The sequence below is a fragment of the Eulemur rufifrons genome, chromosome 29, assembly GCF_041146395.1.
Source record: "Eulemur rufifrons isolate Redbay chromosome 29, OSU_ERuf_1, whole genome shotgun sequence".
In the NCBI taxonomy this organism is placed as follows: domain Eukaryota; kingdom Metazoa; phylum Chordata; class Mammalia; order Primates; family Lemuridae; genus Eulemur; species Eulemur rufifrons.
Window position 1 is genome coordinate 43,886,754 of NC_091011.1, and position 21,973 is coordinate 43,908,726.

Here is a 21,973-nt window from a genome sequence, read left to right on the forward strand (position 1 = left end):
TGTTCTTGAGCAGGAAAGTTACATGAAAAGTAGTATTAATAATAAAAAGTGAACCACTAGTGAGTTGAACAGTAGGAAATCTAGCCAGGAATTTTCTGTGTACCATAGGAACAAGGCAATGGAAATTTAACATCCAGTGGGTTTTATCTTACTAAAAAAAAAAAAAAAAAAAACATAGCCTTTGACTTAAATCAACAGTATGTATCTGAGACACATAAATTTCAGTGAGAAAGAGAGAGAGAGATAGTAATATATCTTTCCATGGAATATTCTGACATATTTATTTGTCTGAAGAACAAAATGCCTAGAAATAGGCATCAACTCTAAAGAAGCCTGAATCCAAACCAGTATCACATAGCAAGTAGACATCCTGCACCACTTAGTAAATATATTCTGAGGACGGTGATCATGATGAAATGGTCTCTGGGTTCAGCATCAACTCTCACATTAACCACACTGCATCAATGTTCCTGCTACTTTCCCTCAACATCCATGGGTCCTTCAAGGTTCTGTTGCCCATGTGAGTCAGCCTTGGAGGGATTAGAACCCTTCAGGTACTAGGTCTAGCGGGTGGTATGGTGGTGGTGAAAAGACCTCATGGGAAGCTCATCGCTGTTAATTCTTTTTTGTCCATAACCAAAGATCAATTGTGATAATGAATATTCTTAGCTCTTATGGGCAGAATTGTGTCCCCCTGACCCCCCCCACCAATTCCTGTATTGATATCCTCACCCTGCATACTTTAGTATATGACTATATTTGGAGATAAGGCCTTTAAAGAGGCAATTAAGTTTAAATGAGGTCTTAAGGATGGGCTCTACTCCAATAAGACGGGTATCCTTTTATAAAAAGGGGAGATTAGGACACAGACATGTACAGAGGGAAGACCATGTGAAGACACAGGGAGAATATAGCCATCTGCAAGCCCAGGAAAGAGGCCTTCAAAAGAAACCAGCCCCGATGACACCTTCATCTTGGGACTTGTAGCCTCCCAAACTGTGAGAGAATACATTTCTGTTGCATAATTATGGCAGCCCCAACAAACTAATGCAACGCTCAAAGGAGAAGAAAAGGCAGATTCTTTTTTTCTCTTCGCCTCTAATACACATCTACATGGGCACATTTACAATTTTGCATTTATGCAATTGTCACCAATGCAATTTTAGAGAGACAGAAGGCTACTTCTGAGCAACTACTTCTCCCCTTCCTGAACACAACCCTTTGCAGTCAATGATGGAGGCTCAACCCTCAGCTCTACTGTGCCTTCCATTGAAAGGGACAGGTTGTTTGTCATGAACATAAAGAAAAGTCTCTCTCTGGAGACAGCAGAGCCTCTTTTGAATTTTTCAACCTAGCTTTAAATCATACCCATAGTCCTGTGAAGTTCTTGAGATAACTGGTACAAGTATGGATGGAGAGTGGAAAGCTATGGGGAAGTCAACGCCATCTCAGTACAAATAACTCAAACCATCCCAGGGCTCCAACTAAACTTGAACCAGAAATTACAATTTGGTTCAATTCAGTCAGTAACTTTTGCTTGAAGGCAGAGCTATTTTTCCCTGAAACAGAAGTCTTCTGCACTTGAGTTTAGAGCTTGTTTTTGTTTAATTTTGTTACCTTCTGCAGACTTAGCCTTGACTGCTCTTTCTTTTAGCAAAGGTGGCTACAGGCTGGGATGGGAAGTGGGGGCAAGCAGAGTGACAAGGGACCTAGAGCTGAAACCTTCTCATCCAGAGGTTGGGGTTAACCTTTAAACTCCAGAGCAGCCCCCTGCCGAGCTGTCCTTATCAGCTGCCTTAAAGGCTAATTATTGCTGAATAGGTTCCAGAGGTTGAAAAAAACTCCAAAGAATTTTTGAATACATTTCTACAGTTCTCTTAACAATAGGATCTATCAAACAGCAAGGAGAAGGCTCTGTTTAAAAGCAACGACAGGAGATCAGAAGAATGTGTCTGATTGCCAAAGTGACTTAACTTATTTTTACACAGTATTAACGATGCTACAATAACCAATATCTATAGCTTGGTTTTGACAGTTTACCACAAGGGTTCCCATTGTTTAAAAAAAAAGAAAAAGAAAGTAAAAAAGAAAGAAAGTGTTTTATTTTGCTACATTTCCATTTGTTAACAAAACTCCCCATAAGCAAAACCAGAGGTCATTAGCAAACAACCAAAACATGCCTGTCTCCAGAAGAATAGAACTCCCTTCATCATTTCAAATACAGCTCTGCCGAAAACCCAAATCATGACAAATCCTTAACATGAAAAATTCAGTGCAGACTTGAAACCACCTGACTTGACTTTGGGTTTGTGCTCCTTAAAATTACCTAGAAAATACCATAATCTTCTCTTCGTGCGGCTGGACGTGGGCCAGCGCCCTGGCTCCAGAGGCAAAGGGCAAAACTAAAAATCATGTCTCAACAGACAGCTCCACCCTCTCTCCCAAGTCCACTTGGCCTCGTGACAAAAAGTGAGGGCTAAAGCACATTCATCTAAAGCCTGGGTTTTTGGCCCAAACTCAAGAGTCTTATAGGACAAACAAAATTGAAATCCAAAATGTTATCACCCTGCTTTAAGAAGTCAAATGGGTTTAAATGACTGTACCACATATGGTGAATGGTCCACATTTGCAATTTAATAGGGAACAAATAGAATTGTACCAAAATGTGGCTTTTTAATTCTGGGAAGGGTCATTAGCTGAGATTTTAAATTGCGACAAGATTTTTGATAATTTGTGTGTGTGTGTGTGTGAGAGAGAGAGAGAGAGAGATTAAGAGAGAGGAGACACTCTCCACACCCAGTCAAGCAGGGCTAACTATCGAGAGGTGGAAAGATGCAGAGACTGCACTGTGGGGGCCTGCTTGCCTGGCACGGGCACCCCCCAACTGTGGCTAAGCCTCCTAATCCCGTTTATTCTGCTTCACTGAAAGCTCCAGTTCTTAGGGACTCGCTCTCCCTGGCGCCCACCCACTCTGACTGACACCCCCCACTCTCTCTCACGCTTTGGATGGGTAAGAGCCAGGAGAGACTGTCAAGTAATTTTTACCTCTTGCTGAGCTAGTGACAGGCTCAGTACAAATAGCTGCATTGAGCAAGTACCTCCATGCCACGGATCCCACAGCCAGCACCGTAACAAGACAGTGCGGGGCCATGAATACCACCGTCTGATCCCGCTGGGCAGATCCGTGCTGAAACGGCAGGACCAGGCGTTCCAAGTGTGTTTCCCCTCACTCCCTAATCAAAAACCTCTGCTCCAGCCAGTCGGCTGTGCTCACCATCTCCTCCCCACTCGGAATCCATTCTGGTCTCCAGCCTTTGTTCATGCTGCATACTACCCTCCTAGAACGTACTATTCCCTTTCCTTCTCCTGCCAGCCTGATCGTGTCCTGCCTAACTCCACCGTCTCCCAGACACCTACAGAATGCATGGAGTGTCCCTTCCCCTGGGCCTCAGCCCTTGTTTTCTGGCTTCTTTTAAGGCAGTGGTCCTCAACCTTTTTGGCATCAGGAACTGGTTTCATGGAAGACAATTTTTCCACAGACAGAGGTGGGGGGGTGGGGGATGGCAAGTGATGGGGAGCGGCTGTAAATACAGGTGAAGCTTCACTCGCTCACCTGCCACTCACCTCCTGCTGTGAGACCCAGTTCCTAACAGGCCATGGATCCCTACTGGTCCACGGCCTGGGGGTTGGGGATGGCAGTTTTAAGGTGCTCCACCTTGAGGCTGTTGTGGAGTCTGCTTTATGCTGTTTATAGCATTTAAATACACTCTTACTTCAGGACTGAAGTGTCATTTAGTTTTGCATGTAGAGCAAGGGGTTTTGTTTTACACTTTATTTTCTGAGCAGTTTTAGGTTCCCAGCAAAATTGAGTAGAAAAGTATACAGAAATTTCCCACATGCCCCCTACCGTGACACATGCATAGCCTCCCCCATTATCAACGTGCCCCCCAGCGCGGTACATTAGTTACAGCTGACACATCATTTTCACTGAGGCTGCATAGTTCACACCGGGGTTCACTCTTGGTGGTGTACATTCTATGCATTTGGACACATTTATAGTGACATGTACCTACCATTATAGCATCATACAGAGTATTTTCACCGCCCTTAAGATCTTCTGTGAGAGCAAAGTTTTCAAACTATCCTGGGGGGCTATCTGAGGGTTTCAGTCTTGAGGGGTAGGGTGTCTGAGTTCTCTAAGGGAAACAGTGATTTTATGTTTTCTTTTAGGTGAGAGTCAAAAAATATGTAAGCATGCTGTGACTCATCTACATGCTGCTGCTTTGTAACCGTGTACGTCGGAGTCCAGGCCCGCAGCATTGCCGTTGCTGCAGTCAGGACAGACTGGGGTGGGGAAAAAACTCACTGAGGAACCGTGACTAGGAAACGATGCATTTGTGCCAGGGGAGGGTAGTTCTTGGAGCCATCACCCAGCACAGAGTCACATAGGTGGCTGGACTGGGAAGAACCTGCACCACGGAAGTCAGCCTGATAGTCACGCTGTGAACGGCACTTTAGTGTCACAAAACATCACTTGTCACATTAAGTTAATGTGATTCATTTAAATGGTATTGTTTGGGGGTAAATTCAATTTTTAAACTTGAGGGGGCTGTAAAATTATTTGAGAATTGTCAGCTATAGCTCAATATGTTTTAAAACTCTCAGGGGCTTCCCATGACCCTTTAGAACAGAATCGGAACTCCTCATTAGGCCAAGACAACTGTGCATTATCTGACCCCGATTACCTTTTCAAGCTCATCCTCTGTTCTAGTTTCCCTGTAAACATGGAAGCCTTTGACCTGCTCCCCAAATGAGTCAAGCTCACTCCTTCATCACAGACTTTAACCCGTGCTCCCTCTGCTCCTCCTCTTCACAGGGCTAATTCCTGCTCATGACACACATCTACTCAAGTGTTCTAGTCGCTCATATCGAATAGCTCTTCCAAGTCTCCGTCACTGTTTATTCCTAACTCTGCCTCATTCCCTTTGTGACATCTATTACTACCTGATTATTTATTATGTACAATCCTTATGATTGATGAATTCCTTATTTGCAAATTCTCCTACTCTCTGAAATTTATTTGTAGCCCCCCAAATCAATATTTCAAGGTCATTCATGGGTAAGTGTGGAGTGGCACATGTTCCCAGCTGATGATGGAATAAGACTGTATTCTGCTTTCTCGTTTCAGCTTTCATAATGTAAATAAATACTCTTTTTGCTGTCTAGTTGGTGCCATGTTTTTCGCATTTTTGGATTTTTTTTTGTTGGTGATTTGGCTGTTTAGAATGGCCCCCAAACACAGTGCTGAAGTGCTGTCTGGTGTTCCTAAGCACAAGAAGGCTGTGATGTGTCCTACTGAAAAATAGACAAGCTTTCTTCAGGAAGGAGGGGTTGGCTGGGAGTCAACGTCAATGAACCAACAATACATCTCACTCTGTTGCCCAGGCTAGAGTGCCGTGGTGTCAGCCTGGCTCACAGCAACCTCAAATTCCTGGGCTCAAGGGATCCTCCTGCCTTAGCCTCCCAAGTAGCTGGGACTACAGGCGTGTGCCACCATGCCTGGCTAATTTTTTTTATATATATTTTTAGTTGTCCATATAATTTCTTTCTGTTTTTAGTAGAGACGGGGTCTCACTCTTGCTCAGGCTGGTCTCGAACTCCTGAGCTCAAACAATCAGCCCACCTCGGCCTCCCAGAGTGCTAGGATTAAAGGCGTGAGCCACCGCACCGTGCCTAACAATACATATTAAATAAACTGTTTTTAAACAGAAACACACATAAAACAAGATCACATATTGATCAGTTGTGACAATGGTGGAGGCTCATGGGAATCTTGTATTCCCCTAGAAACAATGGTTCAGTATTTGCCAATTCAGTGTTTGTGGCAACTATGAATATAACTGCCATGCATAATGAGAATTAACTATATTTATTTCTTTTGACTTCCACAATTTTTCTTCCTACCAGAATGAACATTCAATGAAGCCAGGGATTTTATCTACCTTCATCACTGTGATATTCCCAGCACCCGGACCACAGTAAGCTCTCAATAGTTAGGTATTCAATGAATAAGGAGTGTACAGCTTGTTCTTTGTCCATGTGTATTTAAATTACATTATAATGAAAATAACTTAAGACAATACTAAAGGTTGACAAAAACGTTTTTTCTTTAAAGAAGTTCTATTCATTATACAAGTTTGAGTAATAAGATGTATTCTTTGAACCTGCTGGCACCAGGGGCAGTGCCTCATTTCTAACCCAACTCCCTGGTATGAGCTTAAAAACATTAAGTTCTCCATGAACGTTGATTTAATGAATGCATAATTGATCAAATCTAGTATTCCTTTGATTAGAAGGATAGAGAAGGCAATATTTGCCTTTACTTCATGGCAGAATCTTAATTAAATTTGCACTGTTATCATATTCTTGCATGTTTTGTAATGATAACATGTAGATTGGTATGTAAACATTTATGGGTACATTTGATTGGACAGAAAGGGGAAAAGATCAATGGAGTAGAAAAAGGGTGATAAATAGAGAATAGAGTAGTCAGAAATATCAATAAAGAATGGACAGAGGTGTTTTTGCAAGTCCGTGGGGGGTGCAGTTGTGTTTCAGTCATCAGGGTAGCCAAATGAGTATTGAAATAAATTTGAAATAAATATAAAATCCCAGAGATTATCCTACTCTATCATTGTTGCTAGCAATGGAAGTGCTAGTGGCTTAATTTAAGTGATATGTAACTGGTCAGTAAGACAACCAACCTATATTACATATTACTCATTTACTACCCTGACCGAAAGCTATGGGGCATATAGAATAGATAGAAAATATGGCCACTGACCTCAAGAAGCTCATAGCTCAGTGGAGAAGAGGGAAGCAATTAATACATAAATACAACAAAAAAAATTTTACATTACATTCAAGTGCTGATTTTTTTGGTGCTGATTAAAGTTACTATAAGAATGGTTTTTTGACTATAGGAGCACCGCATTATTGAGCCATATAAAATCTGGTAAGTTATTCATGCATGTGAGTCTGCTATTAAATGGCACATAAGAATAGGCCGGTAGTTCAAGATATTAAACCATTTTTTTTTTAACACACCAATTTCTAACAGATTCAATCACCTTTAACATGAGAAGGAAAAAATATGGAACTAGAAGGTATCTAAATCACTCATCTCTAGACACTAGTTTTCTTTTATGGAAAATTGGGGAATTGCATAGGGGATCTGCAGGGTCCTCCTGAGGTCTGATTTCTAGGACTTAACCCAGGTTTTCTTGTTGTCCTTCTATCTCATTTCCCAAACATGAACTTTGATTCTACAAAGGACATAAAGACTTTATAAAAATAAGTGGTATACTTATTTAATCACTATCCCAAGTGGTGCTGGGATTGTACATGTCTTTATGCAAAGCTCCTTCCGTGGCCTGTTACAGCCCTGTCACATCTCCGTCTCTAAACACTATTTCTGAACACTTAATTCTTCCTTTCTCTCTCTCTCTCAATATATTCAAGTTTGTTAATTGTGTTGTTCAAATAATCCCTATCCTTACTGATTTTAAAATTTACTTGTTTGACATTATGACCAGGAATGCAAATTGGAAAGATTATATTTAGAACTTGTGAAACTAATGGTTACATGCTTGTCCAAAGGCATGGAAAACCATCAAATGCATGTTAAGGTGTTTGAAATGATTAGGAAAGTCAGTAGAGCAGTTATCAGTCACAGTTTCCAGAGTTATGTTCCAAGGAATACTGTTCTTTCAGTACGCTTGAGTAAGAACAAATCCCGTATTTAAGTCAGTTTAAGGATCTCCCACATGCCGCATATCCAGCCCATTCTTGAGGAATAAGTGTAAAAGGCCTCCTTGCTAAAGATACTTGTTGACTATAACTCTTTCTGTATTTTTTTTTTTAAATCTTGGAACTCCTGCCTCTAAAAAATGCCTGTTAAAATTCCACAGAATATGGACACTGTTTCATGTTGTAGTATAAAGAAATGGCATAATGAAAGGTGTATTTTAGGAAGATTATCTAAGAGGATTATATAGGAAGAATGAGCATGGGGAGAGACCCACCTCAGAGAAATTGGTAATAATTTTGCCACAAACATGATAAAGAAGACATAGTCATTCTCGGCTTTTAAGGAACCACTTTCCCACTGGATAGATTTTCTGGGGTGGGGGTGGGCAAGAGCATTCTCAGAGAAGAGCATGGCCACTCTAACTTATTACAGATCTAGATTACACAAAATACTGTAAAGAGAAGAAATAAAAATCATACACACACACACACTTATACACACACGCTTCATTTTGATGGTCCATGGATTGTTATATTAAGGAGATGGTTCTAATAGCAGAAGAATAGCAAAACTCAGCCCATTTTCTGGTTAAAGGAGGGTGAGCGAGAGAGAGAAAAATCAAGCCAATGAGGCATAAATTAAGTTCCATAGGTGGGTGGGAGCCAAGAGTCTCAAGCATAACCCTCATGGGTTGGTGACCCACTGCATCCCCTAATACCACTGGGCCTGGCAGAGAGGTAAACAGGAACTCTGGTTTAAAAGTTAAGTTTTTAATTAAGGAAGGTCCTAAGTGAGAAGGAAACTGACAGCTTATAAGAGACCTCTTCTTACTTTTGACTTGGGCTGAGTTCAAGCCAATGAACCAGGGGACAGGAGAGAAAGCTATTTCACTCTCCCGCCAATTCCACAGCATTCCTTTCCAGAAACTTCCACAGAGCTGGTGTGCTTCCAGTAGTAAACACTGAGGCCTGATTCCCCAGAATTTATGGGAAGGCCAGTTACTCCACTTTAGAAAGAAATAAGAGAGTTTTCAAAGATTAATTACATTTATTTTCCCGCTACAAAACGCTTATTTATTCTTTACAAAGTACTAGAAGATTGAAAACAATCTCCGAATGTTTATTGTCCCAAGCTGATAAAGTAGTAATTTCTCCTAATGGGCAATTCTATTCATTTCTGTATTGAGTGAAATGCTGGCAGACTACAGGATAAAAATGAACAATGTGATGTCCAATGCCGAAAGAAGAATGTGTAATTATGTAATAAATTGTCAAACAAGTTAAAGAAATATATAAATATTGTAAAAGTAATTAATATTAGAATATACTAAGAAAAAGTCCTTGCATGTACTTTCCTTAGATCTAAAACAAATGAAAGTACTTCCGTCTTCCTGTCTTGCCCTATTTAAATCCCCTTTGAGAAGTCAGGGATTGGGGGGAGCAGGTGTGAATACACTAAGGGGACTTCGGGTGAGGACTAAGAGTACTAGTGACAGAAGTTTGTTGGAACCAAAAAGGATGAGGACAGGAATATATATTTGGCCCCCAGATTTTAAAAACCATTATAAGTTGATAAAAAGAAAAGTCAAATTAAGATATAATATAGAAGCAAGCAAATATAAAGCTAGCGGGAAGGTCAGATGAGATAATTCTGTAATGATCCGTTCAAGATGAGGTCATGTGGCAGTATATTTACATAAATACACTTAAAATTATGTGACATCGGTGGCAGATGCCGTTCACATGGATCACCCAGTTAACAGCGGCTTCACGTATTATTATGATTATTGTCATTAGAGTTGGGCTTCATCTGGACGTGTAGGTGTGGCATGAGTTGGGAGGGGAAGTCTCATGGAGGACTGCAAAAGTAAACACTGGCTAACCAAGTTGCTGTCATTGAATGAGGTGGAATTGTGAGCATGTGCATTAATCATCCGACTGATTAATGTCGGAATAGGGGGGATCCATGGGATGCATCCAGGGGTTACTCTGGAACACAAATACTGCCAGCGATTTGATACAGAGGCATCAGATGCAGAATGAACACTATGCCATTCCCGTGGTTCAGAACACGGAGAGGAAGGCGAGATGTCCTTAGTGCCCACCCTCACTCTGCCTGATAGCAAGCAAGAGGGGATGAGGCCCCACTTGAACTTAAGCTGTCACCCTTGTCATCTTCAGGTAAAAGCCTACACTCCGTTGCATGGCATCACATACCACCTTTCGTCATCTGGTCCTTTCTGCCCTCAGAGCCATCCTTTTATTGTCCCCTCCTGGTCATGTATGCTCAGGCCCCACTGAATCACTTCAACATCCAAATCACAACAGCAACAATAACCACAATATTTAATAGTAGTAACAGTAATTATTACTATTGCTACTACTTTAATAATGCTTACTCTGTACTTAGCACAGTTCTGAGAGCTTTACATATATTAACTCATTTAATTTTCGCAAGAACCCCTATGAAATAGGTGGTATTTTAATCTCCATTTTACAGATGAATAAACTGCTGCACAGAGAGGTTAAGTAGCTTTTCCAAATTCACACAGCTAGAGAGTGTCAACTATCCCATGCTTCTGTGTTTTTGCATACTCTGTACATTTTGCCGAAATGACCCTCCCTTTCTCCCTTTACCTAACACCTCCTTCAAACTTCAGCTTGGATGTCACCTACTTTGAGAAGCTTCTTTAGAACATTTCCCTTGCCATCCTCCCTCCACCACCTTAGTGTGACAGAGGAATTTCTCTTATAAGCTATGATTTAGAGACGAGATGGGCCCCATTCTGGAAGGAACCACATCCTACAAGAGACAGACTTTCCCAGGGGTCTCTTCAGAAAGAGCATTCCTGCATGAAACTGGGCTATAGTACGGCAAGAAGTATTTGGACAGGAGCACGTGCCCCTCAGCCAGGCCTGTTGGGGAGCCTCTTCTCTTGCTCAAATGCTCACCCCCTTGATGGGAGGAACAGCTAGGGACACACGCTCGGGTTGCCCATTCTTAAAAACTAATTGGAATTCTATTCATCTACTTTGTAAGGAAAATATTTAGGAGGCCACTCTACTCCTGGATGGTTGCCTTAGGTTCCCTCCCCACAATAATACAATGTCTTAATATTTTCTAATAGGATTTTTAAAGCTTAACCTCAGTTTTCTAATTATGAATATTATATTTCTACATCATGGCCATGAATTTTACTGCTCAAAACCACTGCTACAGTTATGTCTTCAATGTACATCTTTTTTAAAAAAAAAATCCTAGGGTTTATTTGTTCATGTATTAAATCCATGATTTATTAAGTGCCTACGAGGTCCCAAGCACCATGCCAGGTAATGGGGATACAGACACAGGCCTACTCTCAAGGAGCTCACAGTCTTAAAGGGAAAGGATGGCAATTCCATCGTGGTTGCATACTCACCGTGATTCAGTGGACAAGACAAAGTATTTTTATTATTGTATTATTTACTAGATAGCCATATTTAACACTCATTACAATATATACTAATTTTTAATGAATATATTTGAAAGGTATTAAAAGGAATGTTCTTCCCTAGGGGAAAAAAAGTTTCCAATCTCTTTCATTTGTAATAAATTCAAATTATCATTCTTTTCTAGTAGGTAAGAGGGAAAACAATCAGCTAAGACAGTCATCTTTATTTTAATCCTAGCAGAGGATGTAAAAGTGAAATAGGTAATGCTTATTTATTGATTTCACAGTAGTTGCTTGAAAATTGAAGATTATCTGTCTAATTTGTGCAAAGTCATCATTCTCCAGTCACTCAGAAAATTTCATTCTCAGAATCACTGTTAAAAGATTAGAGGACTGAGATGCCTGTTAACTACCAGGACAGATTCTACAATGTCAAGATACATTTGGAGGAAGTCAGTGATTTCCATCAATCAAATGTGAAAGGTTTTTGGATGACAGCACCCCAGGGTGGTGGCCAAGATCCACATCACATACCAACACACGGGTTAAGTTAGGCCATGTACCTGACCAGTCAACACAAAGGAATTGAATTTTAGGGCCCAAAAGTCTAGCGCAGAAAGGATTTAGAAGATAGTATCAAGACAAGGAAAAGAAATATAAGCCCTTTGAAGTCTAAAGAAAGGGACTGACCCGGCAAATACACAAACAGTATCAAGAAACTAAATCCTTCTGAAGCTGTACCAGGACCAAAATAAATATTAACCCAATGTTTAATTGGAATTTACTGAAACTTTCCAAACTGGATGCAATGATAGAAAGTCCAAAGACTCATAACTTGTCTAGCCACTAAGCTAAACTACAGCACAGGAAAAAAAAAATTATCCAAAACCTCAGCAAACAGAAAGGCTGAGTGGAATAATGAATGTTTTAATCCAGCCAAGAGTACATACTTTATTTCTAAGCATCAACTCCAGCATTTTTTGATGGATGGGAAATTTAAAGTGCTAAGATACAGTAAAAGGTAAGAGTTGGTACTCAACAGAATTTATTCAGGCAATGCATTTTTACTTTTTAAAAGGATCATAAAGGATAGACTTAAGCATGCAGCTTTTTACTGTACTCTAAAAGCAGCCTCACTGATGTACTGAAACAAGGATGTTCCAAGGGACTAATCAACACTATTAAAGCAGCAAAGTCATTGAAGGAAATGAAAATGGCAAAATGACCCCTGGAACAGCCAAGAAGCAGGTCAGGGCAACTTTTGAAGAAGCAGGTCTAGTGGCAATCATGAGGATAAATACAGATTGTGGGGGGTGAAAATAAAGTCTGGTGGGAAAAGGCAGAATATAAACAGGACAAAAAGAGACAGCAAGGTCAAGGGTTTGCGTTTCCTTTGTTTTCAATGGGTTGGATGAACGGGGAAGTTGGGCACATAGAGAAACAGAGACAGATGATGCTAAGTATGAGAATTCACGTGTGGCTAGGTAGAGGACCTACACCCTACATCTTCCATGCCTTACTCCCCATGCCCCAACTAGGACACATTTGACTGTTTGCTCTATTATTCATTTCGAATCTCCCATGTACTGTTCATATGGTAACCAACCATAACAATAGTATTTTCCATACATGGTTATACTTTAACTTTTTATCTACAGGGACAAGAGTCATATAGTTTATTTCCTTTACTTCCCTCAATATATCTTACATGGAGTTAAAACAAAATATGTTGGTAATTAAGCTGATCAACAAAACTCTCACTTTCAACAATGAAATTTCCATTACTGTGCTTAAAAAAAATTGCCTTAAGTTTCTGACCAAAAGAAGTATTCTGTCACTAATGTGCAATTCCTTATTTTTTCTTAGTGAGTCAACTTAGTTAATAATACAAGAGAGAATCATTTAAAAATATTAAGGTTATATAATACTATTAGGTAGGTAAATTATCCACCTATAACAAATGTGACTATCTGCTGTTCTAAACTAAGTCAGTCTTTTGTGTGTTGTTAAGAACCTCAAGTACCCGCAAACATGCAGTATTATAGTCCTCCTTTAGCCTTTCCTAGTTCAAAAAGTTAACCTGCTCAATCTTTGAGGAATGTTTAAATAAAACCATATATAAAATTAATGGGAATACTAATTATTCAAATCACAAAGACAATTAACAATGACTACATTTTCTCCAAATATATTTTTTCATTTAACTGAAATATTCTAATATTCTATGTAGAGAAGTTTTATTTTTTAATTTTGATCTTTGAAGTCGTACCTTCTCTCTTTCTAAAAGTATGTGATGCGCTATTGCCTCTCTGGCAATCATTTTAGTTATGCAAAGTGAATTCATATGGACGTGGCTACATGCTTCCAGATTAGATTCCTTTCTCTCCGTGCACTAATTCCAGCATGACATTCTCCCCCAAAATGCAGATTTTCTTTTTTAATATTTCATCTTTGTGTTAGAAATGTGAATTCTTGGTTAGTAGCGTATACAAAATGCACATTTGTATTGTCAAATTTTTCTGTTGTTTGGTTTGCCTTTGAACTTTTTTTGGTTATCTTTATGAACTATATTTATTTTTTATGAACAAAGTATTATATGGTAGCCTCTTTTTACATTTGATTTCTGACTACTTCAAAGTCTTGTTTCTTAGCATCAACTTTCTGCAATTTGGAGGATTCTTCCATATGTTATTTAATTTACAAGCTTAAGTGTGAGGGTATCACTAATCCAATTATCGAGTGAGACTCCACCATAAACTTCTTTGCTTTTGTTCAAATAATAAAATAATAATATCCAGTGAGTTTAAAATAAAGATTACTAAGGTAATCATTATTGTCAGAAGGGACTAAAATAATTACCCATTTAATTTCTTTCTCAGCTGTGCACCTCTCTGGAAATTCTCATTGTCAATAAGACCAAAAAAAAAAGCCCAAACCCTCCAATTCCAGTATTTTAAAAATAGTATTTTTTTCACTTTGCCCTTTATATTAAGACAAAGAAGGTTATTTTTAGTTATAGTCTTGCAAAAGCGATTAATAATTTTAAGAGATGTAGTTACTGTTTCCTTTAAATTTTATGCATGCTCAAATTAAGAAGAGGAGAAAGATACTAGCCCAGGCCTTCAAGAGTTTCAAGCATAACTATTGTTCCCCGTACACCACAAAAAGTTATAATTACTTTGGGGTTTCAAGTACATTCACAGCACAAACCCTTGGCCAGAACAAGTAAGGCATTAATTACACAAGGAAACCTGGCTGGGGGTGGGACACTAATTTTCATCCTCCTGCCTGAACCCCTAAACTAGCTCCCCAGGTCCCTGGGAGAAAGCAGGGATCTCTCAAAGTAACCGAACTGCCCCACCAGCTCTGTAGGACAGGAAGTTTGAAAAAGAACTTCACAGTGATTTAGAGCATGGATCTTCATATTCTAGCGGGATCAGGACTACTTGGGAGGCTTACACAGAGATTGCTGGGCTCCACCCCTAGGGCTTTTGATACAGAAGGTCTGGGGTGGGACCTGGAGAATTTGCATTTCTAATAAGCCCCTGGTAATGCTGTTGCTACTGACCAGGGGGCTACACTTTGAGAACGCTTAAGTACTACATCCCCCACATCTGAATCTGTGGATCTGCTACTGCAGCAATGGTGTGGAGCGGTTGTGGAGAGCTTCGAATGTCAGATTTAGGAGATTTCTGAAGACCTAAGAGATTCAACAATGGCAACTTTACTAATTCCTAAGGCTCTTCTTATCACCTTGTAAAATTTAAATTAGACGTCACCCATGAAATGCATCTGTGATAATTAGCCCTAGCTGGTCCTCAAACCTGTGCAGTTCAGACATCCTGTGGAGTCAGGACTGTATCCTACCTCTTCTAGGACCTGCTCTAAACCTCCCTCCTCTCCTACCACATCCCAGTTCCCATCACTGTTAGCAGATAACCGTATCTCTGACTTCACCAAGGAAAGAGGGACCTTCTTCCTTTCCCTGCTCTCCCTCCACTTCCATTTTAGCTAAACCTCCCTGTAGCTTTTTTCCAGGCTTACCAGTGTCCTGCGTCTTCTCCCTACTCCGACCCCACTCAGGCACTTGAAATCCTCTTTCTCCACTTTTTAAACCACACACTATTGATCTACACTTCCCACTGGCTCCTTCTCTTCAGGCCACAAACCTACTCAAGCCTCCAAAAGAACACAATAATCGAATCCGTCCTTGACCTTGCTTTCCCTGCTAGTCACCACCCTGTCTTTTTCCATTCGCTGCCTTGTGTCTGTCTGAAAGAGTAGTCTGTATTTTCTGTGTCTGCTGTCTTCCCTCTTCACTCTCCAACCACCCACAATCTATCCCCAGTGCTCCACTAAAATCGCTCTCACTGAGGTCCATGGACCCTCTTCTTGCCTTGCCACCTGTTATTTCTTGACATCTCTGGGCTTCAACACCCTTTATCACACTCTTCTATGAGCATTCTCATGCCTCAGCACCCATAGCATCTGCAGCTTCGGGTTTGCACTTATATCCTCTTCAATTCACATCCTATTCATAATTTTCACCTTAGGAGTAAATGGCTAACTATATGCTGATCACTGGTATGTCTGTATTTTTAACTCAACTCTTGTCCCTGAACTTCAGTATTGCTGTGGTCTGAATGTTTGTGTCCTCCTCTCACCCCCCATAATTCATATGCTGAAACTTAATCTTCAGTGTGACAGTGTTAAAGTATTAAAGGGTGGGAGTTTTAGGAGGTGCTTAGGCCATGAGGTCTCTGTCCTCAGGAATGGGATTAGTACCCATTTTAAGGCTTGAGGGACCTGTTTGCCCTTCTGCCATGTGAGGACATAGCAAGAAGGCAACATCTATGAAGTAGAGAGCTTTGATCTTGGACATCCCAGCCTTCAAAACTGTTAGCAGTAAATTCTGTTGTTTATAAATTATCAAGTCTAAGGTATTTTGTTACAGCAATCTGAATGGATTGAGACAAGGATCTTCAATCACCTTGTAGGAATTTCCAGGCACCCCAGTTTGAGTGTGCCCAGCCTGCTAATTTTCTACCTCCAACCTAAGTCTGCTCCTCCTCCTGTAATGCCCTGTCTCAGTCACTGGCACCACCATTGTTCCACTCAGATGTTTAAAGCAGAGATATCAGAATCAGCACTGACTCCTCTCAAATCAGGTCAATTAGTGACTGGATGACCAGACTGGGCTTGTAAGTGGACATCTTGTCTCCAGGCTCTGCATGCTGGTGTAGAAAAGAACATAGGCTATGGAGTCACACAAATGTGAATTCGAATCCCAGTTTCCTCATTTATTCACTGAGCACATCAGGCAAATTATTTAAGCTCTCTTGTGCCTATTTTCCTCTTACGTAAAATGAGATACTAATATCTACTCACAGGTTTATTGTGATAACTTAATGGACTAATGGATTTAAAACATTTAGCACAATGCCTAGTACACAGTATGACCTCTATAGATGTAGATCTTGGCCCACGAGCAAATTCATCTTGCATAGTATCGCAAAGCAAACTCCTTAAAATTAAATTTTGATTAATTCCCTCCTAGAATGACTTGTCATCACCTATAAAATAAAAATAAGTCTACATAATCAAGTATAGACCTATGCTTCCAGCCTCATTCCCTAACTGGATTCTCTACCTTCCAGCCATGTGGATGGAAATGGCTTCTTCTGCATTTGTTGACTCAGCTGCCTGGAATGCAGCCTGGTCCTCTGTTTGCAAGGTAAGCCACTCCAATAAAGTTTCTGCTTCAAAGTGAAGTCTTCCCTGACAGTGCTTTAATGATGAAACTTGGTGTAGTGGGGGTAGCAGATAGCAGGAGGGCAATGTAATGTGTTTTATTTTTTTTCCTCTTTTTTTTTTTTCTGGCAGGTGTGTTGTTACACACTCTTTAGTAGATTCTGACTTCCATGGCCACCTTCTTGCTTGCAATATGTTTTAATTCCCTCTCCCTTCATGCTGTCCTCATTGTGCTAGAATTTGTCAAGATTAGCACCGTGTTCTGAATTCTAGGCCCTTTTCTTTCCAGCCTCCCTTCCCATCCCTGGTGGGGTCTCATAGCATTTTCTAAAATCATTAATAGTCCTTATTTCACCTGAACCCATCACTCACTGCTCCCTTCCTTACAGATGTCTCTACCGTGGCCTCTTCTCTGCCCCCATCTTTCATTCCATGGTAAATGCTTTTGCCTCTATCCTTAGCCTTCTCATTGGAATCTCTCTCTCCTGCCTGCTCCAGCGGAATCCTTGCTGTGCCTTAAGCTCACCACCCCTCCTACCATCTCCTCAGGTAGAAGCTGTTCATTATCATGTGTTCTGTTTCAGGATAGCAAGAGGGCCTGCTTCTTACTTGGAGTCCCAGGGCTTCTTCACAGCTCCTTAGTTCTCCAGTAAAAAGTCCTGCTTCTTCCAAGCTCAGGCCATCTGGCTGTGTTAGCCTTTACCTCTTTTGAGCTACCCTCCTAATTTATTGAGGATGGTAGTACTGTGATCACTGTCTGGCCATCTTTCTCTATCCCAGTCTAGTCACTGTTCTGGCCCACTCCAAAGCCCGCAGCACACCAGCATCTTGACCTTTTGTTTCTGTGACCTGCTCATTTCCAGTGACTTTTACCTTCACTAGACTTCAGCTAACACATGATCACACCTTTGACTCTTTTTTAAATCACTTGCAACTATTTCAGTTGTAAAATACTAAATCCAAACATCCCACTTCCTAACAATAATCTCTTATTTTACTAATTATCTTACTCAATTACTTCCTTCATACCTGTTCTTTGATCTTATAGAGGCATCCAATCCCTTGCTCCCTTTTCTTTCTCCTGTCTCTATTTCTTTTCTGCTCCAGCTTAGAATCTTTAGGTTGTAACATCGAACGCTTTCTTGTCCATATCTCCAAATTCCATGTTCAACTGTCTTCCCATCACACATTGGTAAGGCTCTAGCCACAGAGCCTTAGGTTTTTCTAATCAGCTCTTTCTACGCTCTGTGACCAGCTGAAATCCGCTTCCTTCAGTACCTCCACTTCTCACTCAGCAGAATATTTAATCTCCTCTCTCATTAAAAAAAAAAAAATAGATGTCATAGGAGAGTTTGCTCTGCCTTTACCCACTAAACCTGCACTCTGACACGTATTTTCTCCCACCCTTTCTTGCTCTCCTGTTACCACAAAAAAGATATCACTGCTCACATTTAAAACTCCTTCCCCTACCCATGCTGTTAATCCCATTCATACCAACATCTTCCTGGCCCTTTCTCTCCCTTACACTTGGAGATTTCCTATTCACCTTCTCTACTGGCTATTCTACAGCAGCACCTTCCAGAGTCTCCAATCTCAAAATATTGAAAAAACAAGGAAAGAAAAGAAAACATCTTCATTTTTCTTCAGTGCTTTCTCACTTTCCACTCACTCTTTAACCCACTGTAATTTGTGTCCCACCCACAACACACCCCAAAGAAACTGGCTTTGCCGTGGACACCAGTGGCTTCTGAGTTGCTAGACACAATGGACATATTCCAGCCCGATATTACTCCTCTGAAATATTTATCATTGTTACTCACTCCCTTTTATTCTGTTTTTCTTTAGTGTTTTACTATGGAAAAATGTAAACATATTTATAAATACAGAGATTAATAGCAATCATCTGCTTCAGTAATTATCAATATATGGCCAGTCTTATTCATCTATATCCACAAGCTCTCCCGTTCCCAACTGCTTATTTTGAAGCAAATCACTGACATCACATAATTTCTTTTGTAAATATTTCAATATGCATCCCTAAAAGGTAAATCCACTTAATGTGATCCTAACAGCATTATCACCTCTAACAATAGTAATTCATAAATAACATCAAATATACAGTTAGTCTTTGCATTTCTCTGATTGCCTTCTATTTTTTTTCAAATGGTTGATTGTTTGAATGAAGATCTACATTAAGATCCATATTTTGAAATTGATTGAAATGTCTCAAGTTTTTTTTTGTTCTTTGTTTGGTTCTATAGTTTCTACTTCCATTTCTTTTTTGTCCTTGAAAAAACATTTTTTGGTTTTGTTACAGAAATGAAATCAGTTGCCCTAGAGATTTTCCCACCGTCTGATTATACATACCCTGTGGTATTATTCAATATTTTCCATCTGCATCTCCGATTGCCGATTGCCTCTAAATTCAGAGATCTAGAGGATTGATAAGATTCAGATTCAAATTTATAAGCCTACTTCAAAAGTGCTATTGTTTATTTCTGTAAGTATAAAGGTTGTTTCAATTTTTATATTAATAATATTATAGGCAATAATCATTGCCTACATAATAGGGTTGGCAAAATGATGATATTAAAATGCTATCATTTCTTATTCCTTAACTGGAAAAACTTCCCCTCTTCAACTATTTAGTAATGTTGAAGTACAAATCCGATAGAAAAAACGGAATAAATGTTTGACTCTTTCCTTTCAAAATTGTCAGTTGGTTTGCCTACTATTCTCCAAAGGTGACCAGTGAGGTTTTTTGTTTGTTTTCTTCAGTGTCATTATGAACTCATGAATCTATTACCCTTACTGACTTTTTTTGGGTGAGCAGAAGTTGTTCAACTTGCCTTCCAAGTCTTTTTGACACAAACTTTGTAGTGTTTGGTAGCTTCCTTGCTTTCTGTTACAGCAAAATTTTCTCAGTTCATTTTACACGTCCTGCTCTTGACCTAGAATCAGGAAATTCTTCTGGAATCCCTGGTTTCTTTTTAGCGGAACTTGTATTTTGGGAGCACACTCTGGGCACCAGGAATGTCATTACTATTGGATTGGTCACTGTTCCTAAATCTTTTCGGTAGATAGCGTGGTGAATATATATTCTTTTAGATGGAAAAATAATATACACCATGAGTTCTTAGTGACAAGTCCAACTCAAATTCAGGATAACTACAGAATTGTTTCTTACCTTCATGCTAAGTATCTTCTTTTAACCAAGCTGATAATCTCAGTTCTCAATGACACCAACCTAGTCATTTATGTCATGATACAAATGCAACAGTCTCAGAATACCAGTAACAACACGACAACTGGCAATATGAGTACTTACAAGTAGTTTAAGACTTTTTTGTAGTTTTTTTTTAATCCTTAAAATACATCCTTTTAGGAATGAATACTCAACATGTAGCGTTTTAAAATTACTTCAAATCATCCCTTCCTGTAAAGTTTTGCCACCACTTTGAACCACACTGAAAGTTGATTCATGCTACTTTAAACTATTTAGGAACCAATTTTTAAATTTATTTTATTTCATTTTAAGACTATATAAAATATTTACATGGTTCCAACATCAAATGTACAAACAAGATATATTCAAAGAAGTCTGGCTATTGCCTTTGTTTCTTTCAGCCTCCTGCCTCCCTATAAGTAAATTTTTTTGGTGGTTTATTTTTTCAACTTTTAAATATATATAAATATAATTCTAAACAATGATAATATACTATTTGTACTTCTCTCTACCTTGCTTTACTCATTTAAAGATATATCCTAGAGATCACCCCATAATATTAATAGTATGTAGACGTCATCTTCACTTTTTCTTGCACCTCCATAGCCGTACTCCTTTGGGGGGATGCACCATGCTTTTGATCCACCCGGTGCCCTACTGATGGAGATTTTCGAGTTGTATTCAGTCTTTTGCAATTCAAGTAATCTTTCAGTGAATATCCTTCTGCATATTTGAAGATAATGCACACTATGATTTCTTACTGATAAGTCCAACTCAAATTGGATATGTCTTTTTCTTATTTTTGCTAGTCTATCTCTGGCATAGATTCCCAGAAGTGGAAATTGCTTTGTTAAAGCATGTATTATTTTTAGATGTTGCCACATGTATTATTTTTATATGTTGCCAAATTCTCCTCTGTAGTGTTGTGCCATTTTGCATTTTCAATGGCAATGGAAATGAGAATGGCTGGTTTCTTTCAGCCTCATCACAGAGTCTGTTGTGAAACTTAGATTTTTGTCAATCTGAAAGCTGAAAATAGGTTTCTCAACTCAGTTTTCATTTGAATTTCTCTTATAAGGAGGTTGTGCATTTTTTCATACAATTAAGAGCCCATTCTGTACTTTTGACATGGTCTTCATTGATATCCATGAAGCTACACACAAAATGTTAATTTGTCTTTTATTACTTGGGTAACTTTTTAATCTCTTTTCTAGTTCTTCTTCCATTTATTTTCTAAGTATTCCTCTTCTTCCAGATTGAATCTTAGTGTTTCTTTTAAAAAACACTCTTTTGGCTGTGAATATCATTGCTATTCTGACTGCTACTATGTGCATACCAGCAGCTATCTCTCTTCATCTGTCCTAGTGGAGATGTTGAAATGGGCCTCCCAGGCACCTTAACCTCAGCATGTGCAAAGCTCTTCCCCTCCACGCCCTTCCTCTGGTGCTCTCCAGCGCAGTAAGGGCTGCCACGATGCACCAGCTGCCCAGGTCAGAAGCCTGGGTCCTCTGCTGATTACTCCCCCACCTTCCTTCCACCTATCAAACCAATCACCAATTTCTGTGGCTTTTATCTCTCATATGGTTCTCAAGTTCATTTACTTCTTTCCATCCCAGACCACTAGTCTAAGCCACTGGCCCCTGTCATTTCTTCCTTAGATTACTGTGCCTTCCTTTCAGATGGCTTTTGCTTTTCTTCTTGCTCTAAAACATAGTCAGAATTACCTTTTAAAACACAAATAACATAATCCATTTAC

The 21,973-nt window shown here is 39.6% G+C and overlaps 1 protein-coding gene across 5 annotated transcripts in view; it reads right to left on the reverse strand.

Annotated features, from left to right (window-relative positions):
* Nucleotides 1-21,973, reverse strand: part of DYNC1I1 (dynein cytoplasmic 1 intermediate chain 1) — a 356,211-nt gene that overhangs the window by 33,314 nt on the left and 300,924 nt on the right. The gene's annotated exons all lie outside the window — the stretch shown is intronic.